Raw genomic sequence first — 23,434 nt, forward strand, 5'->3', positions numbered from 1 at the left:
CAAGGAACAAAATTGGACTAGTCATTGTCATTGTTTACCTAACATATAATTTTTTTACTTTGTAATCAAATGAAATTCACTTTGTTTGCTATACTTGCATTAAGAAAGAACTCAACAGTACCTTATTATACAGTGGTCATTTCTCCACTAAAAGCCAATATTTCCACATGTAGAAATAGTACTGCACTGTGACCTAGAAGTAATTGATGCCATACAAAATTATCATAGGTTTCTTATCAATGGGATAAATGCCAGTTAGCTTTGAATGGCCCCATGTTACCTTTCTTCAAATAAATTTACATAAATATCATTTGATTTAGGAAAGTTTGAGATCCATTAGATTTAAAATATCTTCAGGATAAGCCATTTTGAGGAAGGTTTTATAAGTAAAATACCATTCCAAAGGTACACCCCAATTCAGGCTTGGTTCATTTTCTCCATACCTGATTCACTGAAGGAAAGACTGCTGGAAAAATACAGAAAACACGGTGTTTCGGTTCCAGTATAAAATCATGATTTCACAAGTTTAAATGGACATTTGGCCTAGCGATCTCAGTATTTATCTTCGTGCAGTTCATTTTTCCCATTAATTCTTTATCTCATTTTCCACTACACAATTTTTGCAAAATTTTCAATTTTCTTCCAATGTCCAATTTTTCTACTTCTTAGCATAAAACCTACATCTACAGCCTTTATATCTTTCTTCTCTCTTGTCCAAAAAGAGAGTTCTCTATCCTTTTATTTAAGGTCGGTCTTATGCTGAGGAATCCTGTTGTCTCCAGAAGTCTTTACAAAAAAGCTTATTATAAATTAGCCCTACTCTTAAATATAAAGTATCTCCTTCTCAATGGGATCCATTATACCAGTTAAAAAAGAATTTTTAAAAAACCCTCTTTTAGTTAATATCCCACTTCTCTATCTGTGACTCGATAATACCTATGTTCCAGTTGATTTTCTCATAGAAGAATTTTCTTGGAGTGCCTACATATAAGCTGTGTGTGAGTGTGTGTCTGTGTGTGTAGAGGAATTATTACTTCATTCCCTCCAACTTTTAAACGTATTGAATAAACCCCAAATCAGACTCCTCCTGAGGGCTTCTGGGTATGTATGTGTGTATACATACACACACACACATATACATATATTGCTATATATTATATATAATATATACAATTTACTATATATTATATATAAATGCATATAATTTACTATACCTCTTTATATGCAATAAAATATAAAGTATGTGAAGTATATGGTGTGAGTTCTGATATCACATTTCAATCTTCCCTATACATCCGTGGCTCAGAAAACTGCCTCTGCCCTGGGCCTTAAGTTCTTGTCTCTTTTTAAGTACCCTATAGCATTCTTCTGCCATCCGAATTATCTTTCCAGAATACTCACTTCCTGCTACAGGACCCTTATTATTGATTCATTCATCAACAAACATCTATTGAACCTCTACACTGTGCCAGGACTTGTTCTAAGTACAGCAGATCCAGAGAGCTTCAAAGGGCTTAAAACCTCATGGAAGATGTTACTAACAAACAAGAAAATAATTACGTAATATCACTTTATGCAGTTTGTAGTTTTTTTCTTATTAACCATAAAATGTTTACATAGTGCTGTAGCTCTGAAATTTTAACCTGAGACTCTTGTGTTCTCTGAATGCTGGGATGATGATGGTAGAAAGAATCTCCTTCTTCTTAGAAATTAAACAAAAACCTTATCTCTACACGCATAAAACCATGGTAGGCAACCCTATTAAACTTCCCTCAGCCACGGTGGCCTGGAATGATACTGATTAATGGCATCAATTACAATTTTAAATGGGTTACATTGGATAACAGAGAATAGAAGCAACAAATGAATGTTTTTCAACAAGACAGTCTGGCCTGACTTCCCCTAAGACATTGACATAGGTGACCCTAAGAAAGGAAAAGGATCATAGCACCTTTTGGCCTGTACGACACTCCTCTAAGCAAATTTCTTCCTGTTCCTGGGGGTGGGGGGTGGGGGGGGTTAGGTGTTTTCTCCCTTTGATACGAAAATATTGGTTACAATAGTTTGTAGTTTTGTAGCCAAAAAATAAGGTGGTTGCCTTCACTTTTCACCTCTAATGAGTCCTTAAGAGAGAGATTAAAAGAATAAAAACAGGCCTAATATAAGTTCTAAACTTTCTGCTATTTTCCATCACTAATGGAGTTCTGGGTTTAAAGATGAGGCCAGGGCTTCCCTGGTGGCGCAGTGGTTGAGAGTCCGCCTGCCGATGCAGGAGACAGGGGTTCGTGCCCCGGTCCGGGAAGATCCCACATGCCGCGGAGCGCCTCGGCCCGTGAGCCATGGCCGCTGACCCTGCGCATCCGCAGCCTGTGCTCCGCAATGGGAGAATAGGAGAGGCCACAACAGTGACAGGCCCGCATACCGCAGGAAAAAAAAAAAAAAAAAAAAAAGATGAGGCCAAATTAGTCACTGAATATTCTGAATCCTTAATTATGAGTAACTCAGACTACTGACGTCAAATTCAATGTTAGGAACGTGCTATGAATTAACCACAGAAGTGGGGAAAATACAAAAAAATAAAGTTAGTTTTTTCTTTTATTGATTATCCACCCTAGTTTTGATTATTGAAGATCAGAAATGCAAAAGCAGATATGAGTTCAACCCATATAAAGGTAAGTCCATGTCCCATATGCAAATCAGTTTTCTAAAGTTTTACTGAAGGTATTCACCACAAAAGATTACATGAACTTGGTAAACACATACACAGTATTTCAAAAAAGGGCTAGAGTTTTTCTTGGTGCTTTTAGTCAATTCAGGAAAAAGAGAAGAATGTTGGCTTTGGAATGGGGAAGTCATGATCCCTGGATACCTGGTAAAATTGTTTACAATCATTGGCCTCAAAACTAAAAGGATGAGAATTTCAGAAGATATGATGACAATAAAATGAGAATTTCAGAACATATGATAACAATAAAATGTATTTCTATATATCCAAAAATAGTTTCAGTGCGGTGACTATTTCTATTGTTTGAAAATATGACTTCATTAATTCTAATGATTTCTAAAATTATATTCGCTGGCAAATATAGCATTTGAATTGCCTGGATTCAAAGGGAGAAAAAAGTTCTCAAATTTGTTCATGATATAGCTATCAAAATATTTGTAGGGCTTCCCTGGTGGCGCAGTGGTTGAGGGTCCGCCTGCAGATGCAGGGGACGCGGGTTCGTGCCCCGGTCCGGGAAGATCCCACATGCCACGGAGTGGCTGGGCCCATGAGCCATGGCCGCTGAGCCTGCGCGTCCGGAGCCTGTGCTCCGCAACGGGAGAGGCCACAACAGTGAGAGGCCCGCGTACCGAAAAAAAAAAAAAAAAAAATTTGTAGAATGCTTATGAATGTAATGGCCTCAAGCTCTTCTACTTTGTGCAATTTCTAAGCCAAAATCTTGGCTAAATGTGTGAAATCATTGAACTATATCTGAGTTTCATGCACTGATGCTTGCATTCCGTTACATTACAAAAAAGGCTTTAAGAAATGGGAAGGATTAATAAAGTCAGTTATGTTTAAATTAAATATGTTGTATAGCTCTGTAATATGTATATTCATGATCTCCACTTTAGAAACAAAGGGCAAGCTTAAAACTTGCATCTTACTCACATGAAACAATCTTTATGGCCAAATTAGTAATTTCCTGTCTCTAAATGCATATAGTTGTTATTTCCAAGATGTTTTCTTCCTGGAATTCCAAAGCAGTATTTTGCACATTTGCTGGGAATTTAAGTCAAGGATAACACAGTAGAGCTTCATCTAGGCAGCAAAAGGTCAGAGTAATTCCAATCCCAGCTACTAACACTCTTGAATTTAAAATGTCCCCAAGACATTGTTGTCGTGATTGTTGTTATCTTGGGCTGAATTTTTATGTCCATCACTACATAAATGAACAAATTTCTTATATACCAGATTTATATATTTCTTATATACCAGGTTTCTGGAGACATGAAGGGGAGAAAGAAGCAAGAGAGGGTGAAAAATAGTTAAAGGGTAAAAAAACAAATGAATATCTCGTTTTCCTTTTCAAAATGTGTGAATATATACTCACAGTCACACAAATATATCCATCTATACACTCATACATACATGTCACATACACATTGACTTATTCAATATCCTTCTATTAATATGATCTTTACAGTACAGAGGGGCGATGAGCAAAAATATATGACTTAGAGCAAATACTCCTATTTTCTCTCTTGAACTCATCTTCTTAGGGCTCTATGTTTACTTACCTGACTCATGTTTTCTGCTCCACCATGCAAACCCTTCAATTCATTGGGAAGAAATTTGTTTACAACCTCGAATTTGTTGAACATTCTCTCTACCCCCTAACAGTTTAGTTCCCATCATAGAAATCTCTTAAATGGTGACAGAGAGGCTCATAATATCAAGCATAATTTCCTATCAGCCAGATATGTAAGTCAGAAGACAAAATATCATTATTTCACACTATCCAAACCCCGCCCCTTGCTAAGTAATACCACACTATAGAACAAAGTCGTACTATGTATAATAGCTTCCATTTTTGAGGATGACCTGTGTCAGGCACTTCATCATTATCTACCACTGCTTTGTTGGAAAAATGTTATTATTCACATTTTACATACAAAACATAAAGGTTAATTACTTGATCCTGATCCTGACCCAAATTTTAACCCTGATGTCAGGGTAAGTAAATGCATTTTTGAGCTGAAACTTGAATTCTGTTGAGTCTTACTCTACAACCCTTGTCTTTCCACTGTTACATGCCCTACATTTTTTGATGCATCAGCCACTAGCTTTTAATTGTCAGGTACATTTAAGAGGAGAATAACAATACAGAAATCCTAATACAGAGCATTTTGACTGTGTCTAAAATAGAAAGAGCACATGTATGCCTTAACTGTCTGGCTGCACTGAGATGAATTATAACAATAACTTAAGTATTTAAACTAGAGGCACTGCACAGTTCTCCTCTGTATCTCCCAGTCACCAGATCATTCATACTTTCCCACAATCAAGGAATAAGAAGTTTTAGTTAATTGACCATGAACTGGGGACTGATACTAAATTCGATGAGATCTTGTTTAAGCCTGGTTCCAACAACGTGTCAGGAATCATAAAATGCCATTTTTGTTGACAATCCACTTATTTCATTTACGTTGGAGTTCACCAGAATTTTGTTTTTCTCATAAATGTTTTTATCACAAGAAAAATCTCCAATGACACTTACATCCTAGCTTTAAATTTTGAGATAAATTTGCCACTGGAGCAATGGCACACTGAACAGCTCCAGTGACTGAAAATGTCTGAAAATCTCAGAGTATACAGACACGAAGGTTCAGCAATACAAACTCATGAAGCAGCAATGCCTCCATATCTAGTTGAATCCATTTTGTAATTCCAGAAATTATTGACCAAGATTTCTATTTAAGTTTGAAAAGATATACTAAATTTGTTGATTGCATAATTTCACATTTTTGTCTAAGATTTCAGGCCCTAAAACCAAGGGAAAAAGAAGTTATTTAATTAAAACTCAACCACAGTGAGTCAATGTAGCTTGGATCCATTCTCTCTATGTACCACGCTTTCTTTTTTTTTTTTTTTTAATTAAAGAATTGCAACTAAGGCACTAATGTTTGGGTGAATGGGTGGAATAAGGAGACAAAGAAGCAATTTATATAAATAGTTATCTTCTTTGAAATAGAAGGAAATAGAGGGCCCAATGTTTATTTTGTTTTCGAGAAATAAGTAAAGGAAGTAATCAGGATTTTCCCCATACAATTTCTATTATTATACATTCTTACATTTGGCCCCCATTTAATAGTGTTGACTATGTACATAAAATATTCTGTGTATATTGATAATAAATGTACAACCACCCTATAACGTAGGTTTTATTATCTTTATTTTACAGATTAGAAAATCATGAGTGATTATACTAGTTGCCCAAGTTCATTCTGCTAATGAATGTTGGAATTAGTATTAGAACCTCAAAATGATTTGTTATCTTCACTATACAACAGAACACAAAGGGACATAAGGGAACTTTGAGAGTTAATGGGTATGTAATTTTTGTTATGCTGAAAATTCTATGTGTGTACACACAGGTACAAATTGTTCACCAAATTGTTTTCTTTAAATATGTGAAGTTTACTGCATTAAATTATACCTCAATAAAATTATTTTTAAGTTCAAAAGCATGCATTTTATGAAAGGAAGAAGAGGCTGAAAATTGGCAAAAACAATCATACCACTAAAAAAGATAAAAGTAACAGCTAAGTTATGTAGTAGGTTGAAAAGATAGGAATCTGGATCCCTGTTGATAGTATTCAGCTGATCCTAACTCCAGACTTCTGTAGTGGAAGAAAAATAAATAATGAATGACTAATTATTTAAGCAACTGTTGGTTTTCCTGTTACATGCAGCTGGATGCAGTCCTGACTGATAAAATGTTAAGGTATAATGGATGGAGCTATGCTTAGATATGACAAGATAGAATCAATTTGTTTCAGAAATATGGGCCAATAAACAAAAACAAATTGGAAAAATAAATAGAGCAACGCAAGGGAAAGATAAATGATACCAGGAGCCAAAGAGGATTAATAGTTATATTTTGAGATAGTTCAGTCCCCTGAAAATTCTGCGTATTTGGGTTTAGCAAGTGATAAATGGGAGGCAAGGAGCTAGAACTGAAAAAATTATAGCCAGGCAGGATATAGAAGAGTAGGGATGGCCAGGAATGGGAACTGCACTCAAGTAGAACCCAAAAGCTGGTCATCAAGGCAAAGTAGGGGATCTGTATAAGAACCCTGGTGAGCTTAAAAGCATCACCAATTCTTAACAAAGATGGTTAAGCCAAATTAAGGACATGACAGAGTGCAGGAATTGAAAAAGATCTAGTAAGAGACAAATGTCAGAACACTGAGTCTAGATAAATACTAGGAACTGGAAGTAGCAATTAAGATCAGAGATAATTTTATCAAGAGAAACAACGTAAGACAACCAAGCCAGGGAAGCTTCATTTTTAAAGTAGAATGCATCCAAAATGTTTATTAATTTTGAATAGCTGCTGAATGAGATGGTATATGTGGATATAAATGCAAACAAATTGCATAACACAGATTCTGATACTATAGGATATGAAAAAAGAAAAAAATTTATTAATCGTGCTTTATATTTGGTGCAACTGTTTTTTTGTTTTTTGTTTTTTTTTGCGGTACACGGGCCTCTCACTGCTGTGGCCTCTCCCGTTGCGGAGCACAGGCTCTGGACATGCAGGCTCAGAGGCCATGGCTCACAGGCCCAGCCGCTCTGCGGCATGTGGGATCTTCCCGGACCAGGGCACGAACCCGTGTCCCATGCATTGGCAGGGGGACTCTCAACCACTGCGCCACCAGGGAAGCCCTGTGTGACTGTTTTTTTACAACCCTTTATAAATGTTGCCTTTTATATAGGAATAGTAAATTAGTGAAGACATAAAAAAGTTGCCAATTCTTCTTTAAAGTAGAATTTAATTAATTAACTAATTAAATGTAATAATTTCCATTCTTCATTTCACCTTAGCAGTGTAAATTTAGCAAAAATAATTTGAGGCTGTTGTTTTACCCATTTTCTTAAATATGGTATAACTGAATTCACAGGAAATTAATCTAGATTAGAGACAAAGTAACCTAACAGAAGTTTTCAAGTTACAGTCATAACTGTAAGTAAGTATATGGATGTATGAGAGAAACCATCTTATCCAATGAGATCAAAATTCATCAGTTGGTTCATTAAAAAAGACAATTCAAGTGAGGAATCATAAAATAAATTTTGCTATATTGTGGAGTTATTTTCAACCAATAAACAACTTCAATGCTTCTATGAGATGTTGAGTAGCAGGTTGATAAATGGATACCTCTCCTCCAGGGTTCAATACCATGATTTTTTTTTAAATTGAAATTTCTAATTTTCAAGCCAGCTAATAAATGTTGTGTTAATAACTGTAGGGCCAACATTTTTTCTTTGGACATGGATCTGCTGACTGAAGTAACCTATAAGGAGCTATCTACAATTGATTTCAAGTTTTGCTTTCTTTAAAGTGAAATGAAGATCTACCCTAAAACCACTGAAAATCAATCTAACTGCAGAGTCTTTTTTAGAGTTTAATGATTTTTCCACCCACACCTAATTTAATAGTATTTTTAAAGCAACTCACCTTCATCAGGTTTTTTCCAAATTATTCCACAAAGTTTTCATAGAAATGGTTTTCTCTTTTATTTATCTTCTTGTTATGTGTTTATATAATACTTGTTTAAATTATGTAATTGCATAAGGAAATCAACATAAACTGCTTTGGGAAAAAAAACACAATTAGCCTTAAGGCTAATGAACATTACGTATGTCTTTGGGGTCATGCAGAAATACTAAACATTCTTCCTGGATTTGGAGAATTTCTCACATTCTGGGTTAGGCTTCCCTGAAACAGAAGCTAGAATTTTTCTTGGTCATACCCCCTTGCAGTTAAGATGTGGGCACATTAGAAAGGAGGTAAATTACCTATATTCTCTTTCTGTGGAGAAACAGTGGGTACAAGGATTGATTTTCTAATGGGTATAGTGAAGATTTCCAACAGCAGTGACAGAGATTCTGATATGAGGTTGCCAGTTTCAAACATTGACTGTCAGTAGTTCCAGTGTGCCTGACTGCGTTGCCTCCGAGCAGTGACCCTAGGAACTGATGCATTGTTTTGGCCATGCCTCTCCCCATGAAACAAGGGGTCCAAAGGACAAAAAGGAAGTACCCACCTAAAGCATGTGCTTCTGGAACATATTGTGGCAACTCAAAACCCCAACATTTCCTGGTCAAAGGGCCTTTTGTCAGTCCTTTTCAAGTTTCCTGCTGGGTCAGTCCTCCTGAAGGCTAATTGTACCATAGCTATGTATCTCTAGGCCACAAGAGGCCTACCATGAACTGGAGTGTCCACAAAAATGTTCACGAGGCCCCTCTTGGGTGAGAAGCAGTCAGGCGTGTAAAGAGAATGGAGGTCATGGCCAGAGTCCTACTCCTAGTCAACTGCTCCATCTCCTCAAATGTTGGGGCAATCATGCCTCAAAGGCTGCAAGTCTGGCTTCTCTGGAATTTCTGTGGGCTGTCACATATTTCAGATAAGTAATTTTTCTACTTAACTTCTCTGGAAGATGCTCCATTACAGGAAACTAACAACCCTGACGGATGCACAAGATAAGCATGTGAGCGATAGATAAGGGCAGAAGGCTGCAGGCTTACTGGAGGGCAAATTCCTTGTTGTTCAGTGTCAAAAACATCAGTCCATTTTGTTTTCAAGGGTAATGGAGAGACTAAATGAACTAGGGAGTGAGTTATGTGATGGTTAGTTAAGAGAGTTTCTACTCTATTTCTGGTTATCATATGTTTGGGCTTTAATTATTTGAATTCACATCCAAGGTTGACCTGCAGAGCTAACAGGGCATATTCTGGTACTTATATAGGCAGATTTGTGTAATGACAGGAGAAATTACCAGATTAAAATGCAAAATGGTATCTGTTTGTTTTTCTGTCTAGTAGGCTCCAAAATGACTATAACTTATATAGCAAAAAACTGTATCCCAGAGTTCTTTTCTGAAAGACTGATTCATTATAATAGCCATGGAGTTTATATATTTTGATAATAACAAGTGCAAAATAAATATTCACAATAAAAATATAGTAGCTATTGCATTTAATGTTATAAACTTATTAATAAATATTATCCTTTAGATTTTCTAAAAGGTCAAGTCACAACAAGGAAAGAGAGTCTTTAGATGTCATTTTAGGCACTCCAATATTTCCTAACCATGGCTGGTGTAAGATATTTTCTCTTTATGCTAATCAAGTAATCACATGAATTTTTTTCTAACTTCTCTGCTTTTCTTTTTTTTTTCTTGAAGGTGGTTTGTCCTGGTAAAAGTACAAAATTTTTCAATAATTAAATTAATAAGGATCTATTTTAAGACTTTATTTCAATTAAAGACCATATTTGGCAAATAAATTACTTGTACTTGATAAATTAATTTTTCGATACAATTTATCAATTATTATTTTACTACAAAATGTTTCTCCATTATATACACTATTACTGAATTATAGCTAAGTACTGAGAAGGAAGTGAATTAGAATTTAACATTAGTCAAAACCTAACCCCAGAGACTTCCCTGGTGGTACAGTGGTTAAGAATCTGCCTGCCAATGCAGGAGACACGGGTTCGAGCCCTGGTCCTGGAAGATCCCACATGCCATGAAGCAACTAAGCCCGTGAGCCACAACTACTGAGCCTGCACTCTAGAGCCTGAGAGCCACAACTACTGAGCCCACATGCCACAACTACTGAAGCCCGCGTGTCTAGAGCCTGTGCTCCGCAACAGGAGAAACCACCACAATGAGAAGCCTGTGCACCGCAATGAAGCGTAGCCCCCACTTGCCGCAACTAGAGAAAGCCTGTGTGCAGCAACGAAGACCCAACACCAATTTGACTAATTCTAAGTTCTAATTCACTTCCTTCTCAGTACTTAGACAAAAGTTAATTAATTAATTTAATTTTAAAAAAACCTAACCCCAAATTCTTCAAGCAAAAAGTTTTTTATTTGACCTATCTAAAATTGGCAAAAATTCAAAATATTTGACACTTTTAAAGGCACTAGTCTCTACAGGGGAAAAAAATGCTTTGAGGTTAATGTCACATTAATAAAGCTTGAAATAGCATGGTATGAACAGGAAATTGACTTACTGTGGTGAGTCTCCACTAGATCTATGCTGTCCAAATTTCCAGTAATATACTTTAGTACCAGTAACAATTTAATGAATATTAAAAGAAAATCTATGCAGAGCAGAGATATGTTTCCACTGGGATATTATATGTCAGGCCTGTAAATTAGCTTCCTATATTAGAGGTTATTTTCTAACTCAGGCATGTAACCATAACTATTTTTGTTTCTAAACTATTCTCAGGTTGAACATAAATAAGACTTCCTCTTATTCAGTTTTTCAGAAAGTGATAGAGATGGCAAAACATCAAGTATTCAGCATTGTACGTATTTCCCACAATGGAAAACACTAACCTCCAAACACAGCATGAATGGCATTTGTTTGCTTTGTATGGTTTAGTTTCTGCTGTTCACCACTTTGACCATAGTTATTAATTACCTATTCACCAACTTAGTGCAAATAATAAAAAATACTATCATTAACTTCAGGTAATATGAACTCTTAGTTTATAACTTTACATTCACACAAAATAATGAAACACAATACATGTGCTACCTCCCAGTGGCTACTGATAGGAACTACTCCATTAATTGCAAAACACAGGTTGAAGCCAGTAAGTTTTATTATGTAATCTTGAAAATAATTATTCAAAAATGAACGTTCAGAAAGTACTAGGAAAAATTGTAGTTGATATAATAAAACTTTGGGGAGGTTTGAGATAATGGGATTAGAAATTCTTATTGAAGTCAACTGACATTTATATTCCCCGATAATTTTTAGAGTAATTTTTAAATGTGTTGTGTTAAATGCTTTTATCTTTAATAAAGCATAAAGATTTTATTAATCATTAACTTATAAAATCTTTGTTTCCAGTGCACAAATACACATTTTTAAATAACATTGACCTACTATAAAGTAGCTTTGGCCAGAGAAGAGAAAAAGGAAAAGAAAGAAGAAATGGAAGAAGCTGAGAGATTTAAGGGGAAGAGAGAAAATGCAAAGATACAAGAAAATTCCCCTGATGTCTTACTGGAAGGAAAAAATATATATATATGTGTGTGTATATATATATATATGTATATATATATATTTATATATATTCTCCCTTCTTCTAGACTTTTATCTGTCTTTGTATATAAATAAATTCTTAGAAATTTTCTAAGAATTCAATAAATTCTTAGAAAGAAACGCTTCTTTTTTAGCATTTTAAAAATATCGACTTCTATGAATAAACATTTTTATACATAAAATTACTGTCAGAGTCTATTATCCAGACAAGATTCATAACTATGGACAAGGAATGGGGTAGCTAGAAATACACACACACACATACACACACACATACACACACACACACACACGCACGCACACACAGAGTTAACCAGACTACGAAGTAAAAGGCTAAGTCCACAGCAAAGTAGTAACTCTCGGGAATATACATTCTGTATAAAGAGAGTACCACAATCCCTTGAGGGAGTTAGGAGGGTTCTACAGTCCCAAAGGGGCAAACAACACAGAAGAGTGAGAATTCTTTATTAAATTGAGTTCCAACTTGAAAATATGCCCATTCTTATTTTTTATTATTATTATTTTTATTTTTTTGCAGTACGCGGGCCTCTCACTGTTGTGGCCTCTCCCATTGCGGAGCTCAGGCTCCGGACACGCAGGATCAGTGGCCATGGCTCACGGGTGCAGCCACTCCGCGGCATGTGGGACCTTCCTGGACCGGGGCACGAACCTGTGTCCCCTGCATCGGCAGGCGGACTCTCAACCACTGCGCCACCAGGGAAGCCCTGCCCAGTATTATTAAAAGAAGTGTTCAGAACAAATTCCCAAGTTGAGTAACTCCCTCAGAAAAGAATTTTGCCTCTGCCTAAAATCCTCTCCATTATGCTGGAACGGATCTCTTCACACCATCCTGTTTTTGTTTGACTTTGAATTTACTCTTCTGATTTGAGCTATCTGTATACCAGTTATTTGTCTTGACCCATAGGATAGTAATTTCTCAATCCTTCCTAGGGGTTTAGCTGAAACTCTTTCATATCTGCTCTCTACTCACTCTTAAACTAGTTGTTTGTTCTGACCTATTTCTATCACATTTTGACCACTGAATAAAGAGTTTCTCAATTTTTTTACACAAAAGAATCATCTGGGTGGTTTTTTTTAATAGCATAGATTGCTACCACTCCTCTACTCCCTGGAAAATCCCAAGTCGATTAAGTCTGAGAAGGAAACCAGAATTCTGGATTTTAATATGTATTTAACATGGGTTTGGGGTCAGAGTTGAATAAATATTTACCCATCATTGACCTATCTATATCTTGCTGTGTTCTAGCAGCCTAATAATCCAATAATAGTTTCCACAATAGTGTAATATTAAAGTTATTCTCCAACCCTACACACAAACTAAGCAAGCAAAGAAACAAACAAACAAAAAAACCACCCACAAAACTGAGACTAATACTATAGAGGCTGACATTTGCACTGAATCCTAGAAAATAAGAGTGCCTTTGACCACCAGGAGTTATTCTATAGATGTGTCTCAGTATTTCTGAGATGTCACATAACCTATTAATTAACCTATTAATTAACCAATTAATTAATTAACCTATTAATTAACCAATTAATTAATTAACCTATTAATTAATCTGAGATGTCACATAACCTATTAATTAATTAACCTAATTATTAATCACATAACCTATTAATTAATCAGCTCTAAGTAATTTGCCTCATCTGCAGATTCAGAACCTCTAACTTTCTGAGAAGATTAGGTGTTCCCAGGCAGGAGAATATCTTGAGAATATTCTGGCTCAAACAGCCATTAGCTCTGTATGAAATTCCATTTACTTATTCAAATTGATTACAGTCTAAATTCCTATTGTCCAATTTTTTTTTACACTGGGTCCACATATCTTTGTTCTCTTATTTTTTAACTTGGTCCCCCTTTTTCTTTTTCCCAGCACCCTAAATTTGATTAGTTGCCTGACAGGACGTATACTATCTTATTCTTCCCTGGCTTAATTGCCCTCACTAGAGTGGCCCACATAATCTACAATAATTGCTATTTCTCCATTATATCGATGAATTCCAAGTCTTGGCTCACATCAACTTTCCTGATTCAATTGCTGCCAAAATTCTAGTTTACCGTCAAACAATCATTCCATCATGAATAGTCATGACTTTGCCTTCCAGTATCTGCTTCCTAAGAAAAATGCCCTTCAGGTAGAAAGTTCAGGAAATTCAAAAGAAGCTTTGCTTGCCTCCTGTATCCCTCAACCACAATCATTGCCCTCTTAAATGACATTTCCAGTAATTACTGGTAGGCTTCTTTCATGAAATCTTATGTAGTTCCATAACCTGTACTATTTAATTCTGCCAGGGACTCAGCCTACCCGGATCCCTCAGTCAATATTATTCAACCTCTGAAGGATGAACACAGCACTCTGAACCTTCTGTGATTCAAACTGAAGGCATAGGGTGTCCAACAGTATTTGTTAAATAACCCAAGGAATACCAGAAACTTTTATGAGGCAAGGGTCAACCAATGCCGACAGAGGCTAGAACTCAGTGGGAGTGACTTCTAGGCCAAAGAGAATTTCCCTAAAATGAACAAAAAGAAAACATATCTGCACTCAAGTTAAGGTCCTTATTGACTAAATATATTAGAGGAGTAGCTGTAATGAAATTTAGAACACTGAAATCAAATACGAACTTCAGTAATAAAAATTGGAGGTTACGACACTAAAAAAATTGGCACTGGTAAGAACGTGAAGTAAATTGTATGGTAGACATAAACCTTCATTTTTTTTCTGTCAGTAACAGCGAATCTGTAAAAAAATTTCAGCCAATTGAAGGCACAATGAAAATTCTGTTTTATACAGATTGCTCTATTAAAATTGGGGAAAACTGATGGTACAGATAAAGGCAGGAAGACCAGTTCTGAAACCACAATATTAGTCCCAATTAGAAATTATCTGAGCTTGAATTAATGAATTCAGTGGAAGTAAGGCTGAAGACTGCTTATTCGAGAAATATTTTTAAAAAGGTCCACAGTGTTTGACCCAGAAATACCACTCCTAGGTATATACTCAACAGAAATGCTTTGAGTATTTCTGAAATCATCAAAAGACATGTATAAAATGTTTATAGTCACATTATCAGTAAGGAGTGAAAAATTGGAAACAATTCAAATGACCATACCAATACAATAGATTAATTGTGGTACTTTTATACAATGGATTACTATGTAGCAATTACTATGTAGCAATTATGTATTGCTAAGACATGGTTCAATATGGCGGAATAGAAGGACACGTGCTCACTCCCTCTTGCGAGAGCACCGGAATCACAACTAACTGTTGAACAATCATCAACAGGAAGACACTGGAACTCACCAAAAAAGATACCCCACATCCAAAGACAAAGGAGAAGTTGCAATGAGAGGGTACGAGGGGCACAATCACAATAAAATCAAATCCCACAACCGCTGAGTGGTTGACTCACAAACTGGAGAACAATTATACCACAGAAATCCACCCACTGGAGTGAAGGTTCTGAGTCCCATGTCAGGCTTCCCAATCTGGGGGTCCGGCAATGGGAGGAAGAATTCCTAGAGAATCAGACATTGAAGGCTAGAGGGATTTGATTGCAGGACTTCAACAGGACTGGGGGAAACAGAGACTCCACACGTGGAGGGCACACACAAAGTAGTGTGTGCATCAGGACCCAGGGGGAAGGAGCAGTGACCCCATAGGAGACTGAACCAGACCTACCTGCTGGTGTTGGAGGGTCTCCAGCATTAGCGGGGCGTGGCTGTGGTTCACCACAGGGACAAGGACACTGGCAGCAGAAGTTCTGGAAAGTACTTAACTCCTTGGCATGAACCCTCCTGGAGTCTGTCATTGGCCCCACCAAAGAGCCTGTAGGTGCCAGTGCTGGGTTGCCTCAGGCCAAACAACCACCAGGGAGGGAACTCAGCCCCACCCATCAGCACACAAGTGATTAAAGTTTTACTGAGCTCTGCCCACCAGAGCAACACATTCTACCCACCACCAGTCCCTCCCATCAGGAAACCTGCACAAGCTTCTTAGATAGCCTCATCAACCAGAGCACAGACAACAGAAGCAAGAAGAACTACAATCCTGCAGCCTGTAAAACGAAAATCACATTCACAGAAAGACAAAATGAAAAGGCAGGGGCTTCCCTGGTGGCGCAGTGGTTGAGAGTCCGCCTGCTGATGCAGGGGACATGGGTTCGTGCCCCGGACCAGGGGGATCCCACATGCCACAGAGCAGCTGGGTCCGTGAGCCATGGCTGCTGAGCCTGCGCGTCTGGAGCCTGTGCTCTGCAATGGGAGAGGCCACAACTGTGAGAGGCCCGCGTACTGCAAAAAAAAAAAAAAAAAAAAAAAGCAGAGAACTATGTACCAGATGAGGTAACAAGATAAAACCCCAGAAAAACAACTAAATGAAGTGGAGAGAGGTAACCTTCCAGGAAAAGAATTCAGAATAATGAGAGTGAAGATGATCCAGGACCTTGGAAAAAGAATGGAGGCAAAGATCAAGAAGATGCAAGAAATGTTGAACAAAGACCTAGAAGAATTAAAGAACAAACAAACAGAGATGAACAATACAATAACTGAAATGAAAAATACACTAGAATGAATCAATAGCAGAATAACTGAGGCAGAAGAACAGATAAGTGACCTAGAAGACAGAATGGTGGAATTCACTGCCACAGAACAGAATAAAGGAAAAACAATGAAAAGAAATGAATACAGCCTAAGAGACCTCTGGGACAACATCAAATGCACCAGTATTCACATTATAGAGGTCCCAGAAGGAGAACAGAGAGAGAAAATACTTGAAGAGATTATAGTTGAAAACATCCCTAACATGAGAAAAGAAATAGCCACCCAAGTCCAGGGAGCACAGAGAGTCCCAGGCAGGATAAACCTAAGGAGAAATGTGCCAAGACACATAGTAATCAAAATGACAACAATTAAAGACAAAGAAAAATTATTAAAGGCAACAAGGGAAAAATGACAAATATCATACAAGGGAACTCCCATAAGGTTAACAGCTGATTTCTCAGCAGAAACTCTACAAGTCAGAAGGGAGTGGCATAATATATATTTAAAGTGATGAAAGGGAAGAACCTACAACCAAGATTACTCTACCAGGCAAGGATCTCATTCAGATTTGATGGAGAAATCAAAAGCTTTACAGACAAGCAAAAGCTAAGAGAATTCAGCACCACCAAAACAGCTCTACAACAAGTGCTAAAGGAACTTCTCTAAGTGGGAAACACAAGAGAAAAAAAGGATCTACAAAACAAACCCAAAACAATTAAGAAAATGGTAATAGGAACATACATATCATTAATTACCTTAAATGTGAATGGATTAAATGCTCCAAGCAAAAGACACGGGCTTGCTGAATGGATACAAAAACAAGACCCATATATATTCTGTTTACAAGAGACCCACTTCAGACCTAGGGACACATACAGACTGAAAGTGAGGGGATGGGAAAAGATATTCCATGCAGATGGAAATCAAAAGAAAGCTGGAGTAGCAATTCTCATATTGGATAAAATAGACTTTAAACTAAAGAATGTTACAAGAGACAAGGAAGGACACTACATAATGATCAAGGGATCAATCCAAGGAGAAGATACAATTATAAATATATATGCATCCAACATAGGAGCACCTCAATACATAAGGCAAATGCTAACAACTATAAAAGAGGAAATTGACAGTAACACAATAATAGTGGGAGACTTTAACACCTCACTTACACCAATGGACAGGTCATACAGAAAGAAAATGAATAAGGAAACACAAGCTTTAAATGACACAATAGACTAGATAGAGTTCATTGATATTTATAGGACATTCCATCCAAAAACAGCAGATTACACTTTCTTCTCAAGTGCACATGGAACATTCTCCAGGATTGATCACATCTTGGGTCACAGATCAAGCCTTGGTAAATTTAAGAAAATTTAAATCATATCAAGCATCTTTTCCGACCACAACATTATGAGAGTGGAAATCAATTACAGGCGAAAAAAACCCACGAAAAACACAAAAACATGGAGGCTAAACAATACGTTACTAAATAACCAAAAGATCACTGAAGAACTCAAAGAGGAAATAAAAAAAATACCTAGAGACAAATGACAACCAAAACATGATGATCCAAAACCTCTGGGATGCAGCAAAAACAGTTCTAAGAGGGAAGTTTATAGCAATACAATCCTACCTCAAGAAACAAGAAAAATCTCAAATAAATAATCTAACCTTACACCTAAAGGAACTAGAGAAAGAAGAACAAACAAAACCCAAAGTTAGTAGAAGGAAAGAAACAGTAAAAATCCGAGCAGAAATAAATGAAATAGAAACAAAGAAAACAATATCAAAGATCAATAAAACTAAAAGTTGGTTCTTTGAGAAGATGAACAAAATTGATAAACCTTTAGCCAGACTCATCAAGAAAAAGAGGAAGAGGACCCAAATCAATAAAATTAGAAATGAAAAAGGAGAAGTTACAATGGACACCGCAGAAATTCAAAGCATGATGAGAGACTACTACAAGCAACATTATGCCAAAAAAATGGACAACCTGGAAGAAATGGACAAATTCTTAGAAATGTATAATCTTCCAAGACTGAACCAGGAAGAAATAGAAAATATGAACAGACCGATTACAAGTAATGAAATTGAAACTGTGATTGAAAATCTTCCAACAAAGTCCACGACCAGCTGGCTTCACAGGTGAATTCTATTAAACATTTAGAGAAGAGCTAATACCCATCCTTCTCAAACTCTTCGAAAAATTTGCAGAGGAACGAATACTCCCAAAGTCATTCTACGAGGTCACCATCAACCTGATACCAAAACCAGAAAAAGATACTACAAAAAAAGACAATTACAGATCAATATCACTGATGAATACAGATGGAAAAATCCCCAATAAAATACTAGTAAACAGAATCTAACAATACATTAAAAGGATCATATACCATGATCAAGTGGGATTTATCCCAGGGATGCAAGAATTCTTCAATATATGCAAATCAATCAATGTGATGCACCACATTAACAAATTGAAGAATAAAAACCATATGATCATCTCAATAGATGCAGAAAAAGCTTTTGACAACATTCAATACCCATTTATGATAAAAACTCTCCGGAAAGTGGGCGTAGAGGGAACCTATCTCAACATAATAGAGGACATATATGACAAACCCACAGCAAACATCATTGTCAATGGTAAAAAACTGAAAGTATTTCCTCTAAGATCAGGAACAAGATAAGGATGTCCACTCTCACCACTATTATTCAACATAGTTTTGGAAGTCTTAGCCATGGCAATCAGAGAAGAAAAAGAAATAAAAGGAATACAAATTGGAAAAGAAGAAGTAAAACTGTCACTGTTTGCAGATGACATGATACTATACATAGAGAATCCTAAGAATGCCACCAGAAAATACTAGAGCTAATCAATGAATTTGGTAAAGTTGCAGGATACAAAATTAATGCACAGAAATCTCTTGCATTCCAATACACTAACAATGAAAGATCAGAAAGAGAAATTAAGGAAACAATCCCATTCACCATTGCAACAAAGAGAACAAAATACATACGAGCTCTCCACAGATACACCAGAAGTACATCTACGCGTGGAACAACTCCTACGGAGCACCTACTGAACGCTGGCAGAAGACCTCAGACCTCCCAAAAGGCAAGGAACCCCCCACGTACCTGGTTAGGGCAAAAGAAAAAACTAAACAGAGACAAAAGGATAGGGACGGGTCCTGCACCAGCGGGAGAGAGCTGTGAAGGAGGAAAAGTGTCCACACACTAGGAAGCCCCTTCACAGGTGGAGACTTCGGGAGGCGGAGTGGGGGAGCTTGGGAGCCGCGGAGGAGAACACAGCAACAGGGGTGCGGAGGGCAAAGCGGACAGATTCCAGCGCAGAGGATCGGGCCGACCGGCACTCACCAGCCGAGAGGCTTGTCTGCTCGCCCGCCGGGGCGGGCGGGACTGGGAGCTGAGGCTCCGGCTTTTGTCGGAGCGCCGGGAGAGGACTGAGGTTGGCGGCGTGAACACAGCCTGCAGGGCGTTGGTGCGCCGCGGCTGGCCGGGAGAGAGTCCGGGGAGGGGTCTGGACCTGCCGAAGAGGCAAGAGACTTTTACGTCCCTCTTTGTTTCCTGGTGCGCGAGGAGAGGGGATTAAGAGCGCTGCTTGAGAGGGCTCCAGGGACGGGCGCGAGCCGCGGCTAAGATTGCGGAGCCCAGAGACGGACATGGGACGCTGAGGCCGCTGCTGCCGCCGTCAGGAGGCCTGTGTGCGAGCACAGGTCACTAGCCACACGCCCTTCCGGGGAGCCTGTGCAGCCCGCCACTGCCGGGGTCCCGGGATCCAGGGACGGCTCCCCCGGGAGAGCGCACGGCGCCCTCAGGCTGCAGCGTCACGCCGGCGTCTGCCGCTGCAGGCCCGCCCCGCACTCCGTGACCCTCCCTACCCCCCCGGCCTGGGTGAGCCAGAGCCTCCGAATCAGCGGCTCCTTTAACCCCGTCCTGTCTGAGCAAAGAACAGACGCCCTCCGGCGACCTACACGCACAGGCGGGGCCAAATCCAAAGTTGAGCCCCTGGGAACTGTCAGAACAAAGAAGAGAAAGGGAAATCTCTCCCAGCAGCCTCAGAAGCAGCGGATTAAAGCTCCACAATCAACTTGATATACCCTGCATCTGTGGAATACCTGAATAGACAACGAATCATCCCAAATTAAGGAGCCCTGTGGATGAAAGGCTCTTGGTGCTGCAGCCAGGAGTCAGTGCTGTGCCTCTGAGGTGGGAGAGCCAACTTCAGGACACTGGTCCACAAGAGGCCTCCCAGCTGCACATAATATCAAACAGCAAAAAATCTCCGAGAGATCTCCATCTCAACGCCAGCACCCAGCTTCACTCAACGACCAGCAAGCTACAGTGCTAGACATCCTATGCCAAACAACTAGCAAGACAGGAACACAACCCCACCCATTAGCAGAGAGGCTGCCCAAAATCATAGTAAGTCTACAGACATCCCAAAACACACCACCAGACGTGGACCTGCCCACCAGAAAGACAAGATCCAGCCTCATCCACCAGAACACAGGCACTAGTACCCTCCACCAGGAAGCCTACACAACCCACTGAACCAACCTTAGCCACTGGGGACAGACACAAAAAACAACAGGAACTACGAACCTTCAGCCTGCAAAAAAGGAGACCCCAAACACAGTAAGATAAGCAAAATGAAAAGACAGAAAAACACACAGCAGATGAAGGAGCAAGATAAAAACCCACCAGACCTAACAAATGAAGAGGAAATAGGCAGTCTACCTGAAAAAGAATTCAGAATAATGATAGTAAGGTTGATCCGAAATCTTGGAGATAGAATGGACAATAGAATGGACAAATTGCAAGAATCAGTTAACAAGGACCTAGAAGAACTAAAGATGAAACAAGCAACGATGAACAACACAATAAATGAAATTAAAAATACTCTAGATGGGATCAATAGCAGAATAACTGAGGCAGAAGAAAGGATAAGTGACCTGGAAGATAAAATAGTGGAAATAACTACTGCAGAGCAGAAAAAAGAAAAAAGAATGAAAAGAACTGAGGACAGTCTCAGAGACCTCTGGGACAACATTAAACACACCAACATTCGAATTATAGGGGTTCCAGAAGAAGAAGAGAAAAAGAAAGGGACTGAGAAAATATTTGAAGAGATTATAGTTGAAAACTTCCCTAATATGGGAAAAGAAATAGTTAATCAAGTCCAGGAAGCACAGAGAGTCCCATACAGGATAAATCCAAGGAGAAATACGCCAAGACACATATTAATCAAACTGTCAAAAATTAAATACAAAGAAAACATATTAAAAGCAGCAAGGGAAAAACAACAAATAACACACAAGGGAATCCCCATAAGGTTAACAGCTGATCTTTCAGCAGAAACTCTGCAAGCCAGAAGGGAGTGGCAGGACATATTGAAAGTGTTGAAGGAGAAAAACCTGCAACCAAGATTACTTTACCCAGCAAGGATCTCATTCAGATTTGATGGAGAAATTAAAACCTTTACAGACAAGCAAAAGCTGAGAGAGTTCAGCACCACCAAACCAGCTCTACAACAACTGCTAAAGGAACTTCTCTAGGCAAGAAACACAAAAGAAGAAAAGGACCTACAATAATGAACCCAAAACAATTAAGAAAATGGGAATAGGAACACACATATCGATAATTACCTTAAATGTAAATGGACTAAATGCTCCCACCAAAAGACACAGATTGGCTGAATGGATACAAAAACAAGACCCATATATTTGCTGTCTACAAGAGACCCACTTCAGACCTAGAGACACATACAGACTGAAAGTAAGGGGATGGAAAAAGGTATTTCATGCAAATGGAAACCAAAAGAAAGCTGGAGTAGCAATTCTCATATCAGACAAAATAGACTTTAAAACAAAGACTATTAGAAGAGACAAAGAAGGACACTACATAATGATCAAGGGATCGATCCAAGAGGAAGATATAACAATTGTAAATATTTATGCACCCAACTTAGGTGCACCTCAATACATAAGGCAAATACTGACAACCATAAAAGGGGAAATCGACAGTAACACATTCATAGTAGGGGACTTTAACACCCCACTTTCACCAATGGACAGATCATCCAAAATGAAAATAAATAAGGAAACACAAGCTTTAAATGATACATTAAACGAGATGGAATTAATTGATATTTATAGGACATTCCATCCAAAAACAACAGAATACACATTTTTCTCAAGTGCTCATGGAACATTCTCCAGGATAGATCATATCTTGGGTCACAAATCAAGCCTTGGTAAATTTAAGAAAATTGAAATTGTATCAAGTATCTTTTCTGACCACAACGCCATGAGACTAGATATCAATTACAGGAAAAGATCTGTAAAAAATACAAACACATGGAGGCTAAACAATACACTACTTAATAATGAAGTGACCACTGAAGAAATCAAAGAGGAAATCAAAAAATACCTAGAAACAAACGACAATGGAGACACAACGACCCAAAACCTGTGGGATGCAGCAAAAGCAGTTCTAAGGGGGAAGTTTATAGCAATACAAGCCCACCTTAAGAAGCAGGAAACATCTCGAATAAACAACCTAACCTTGCACCTCAAGCAATTAGAGAAAGAAGAACAAAAAAACCCCAAAGCTAGCAGAAGGAAAGAAATCATAAAAATCAGATCAGAAATAAATGAAAAAGAAATGAAGGAAACAATAGCAAAGATCAATAAAACTAAAAGCTGGTTCTTTGAGAAGATAAACAAAATAGATAAACCACTAGCCAGACTCATCAAGAAAAAAAGGGAGAAGACTCAAATCAATAGAATTAGAAATGAAAAAGGAGAGGTAACAACTGACACTGCAGAAATAAAAGAGATCATGAGAGATTACTACAAGCAACTCTATGCCAATAAAATGGACAATCTGGAAGAAATGGACAAATTCTTGGAAATGCACAACCTGCCAAGACTGAATCAGGAAGAAATAGAAAATATGAACAGACCAATCACAAGCACTGAAATTGAAACTGTGATTAAA

Source organism: Lagenorhynchus albirostris, chromosome 3 (genome assembly GCF_949774975.1).
Source record: "Lagenorhynchus albirostris chromosome 3, mLagAlb1.1, whole genome shotgun sequence".
NCBI classification, from domain to species: domain Eukaryota; kingdom Metazoa; phylum Chordata; class Mammalia; order Artiodactyla; family Delphinidae; genus Lagenorhynchus; species Lagenorhynchus albirostris.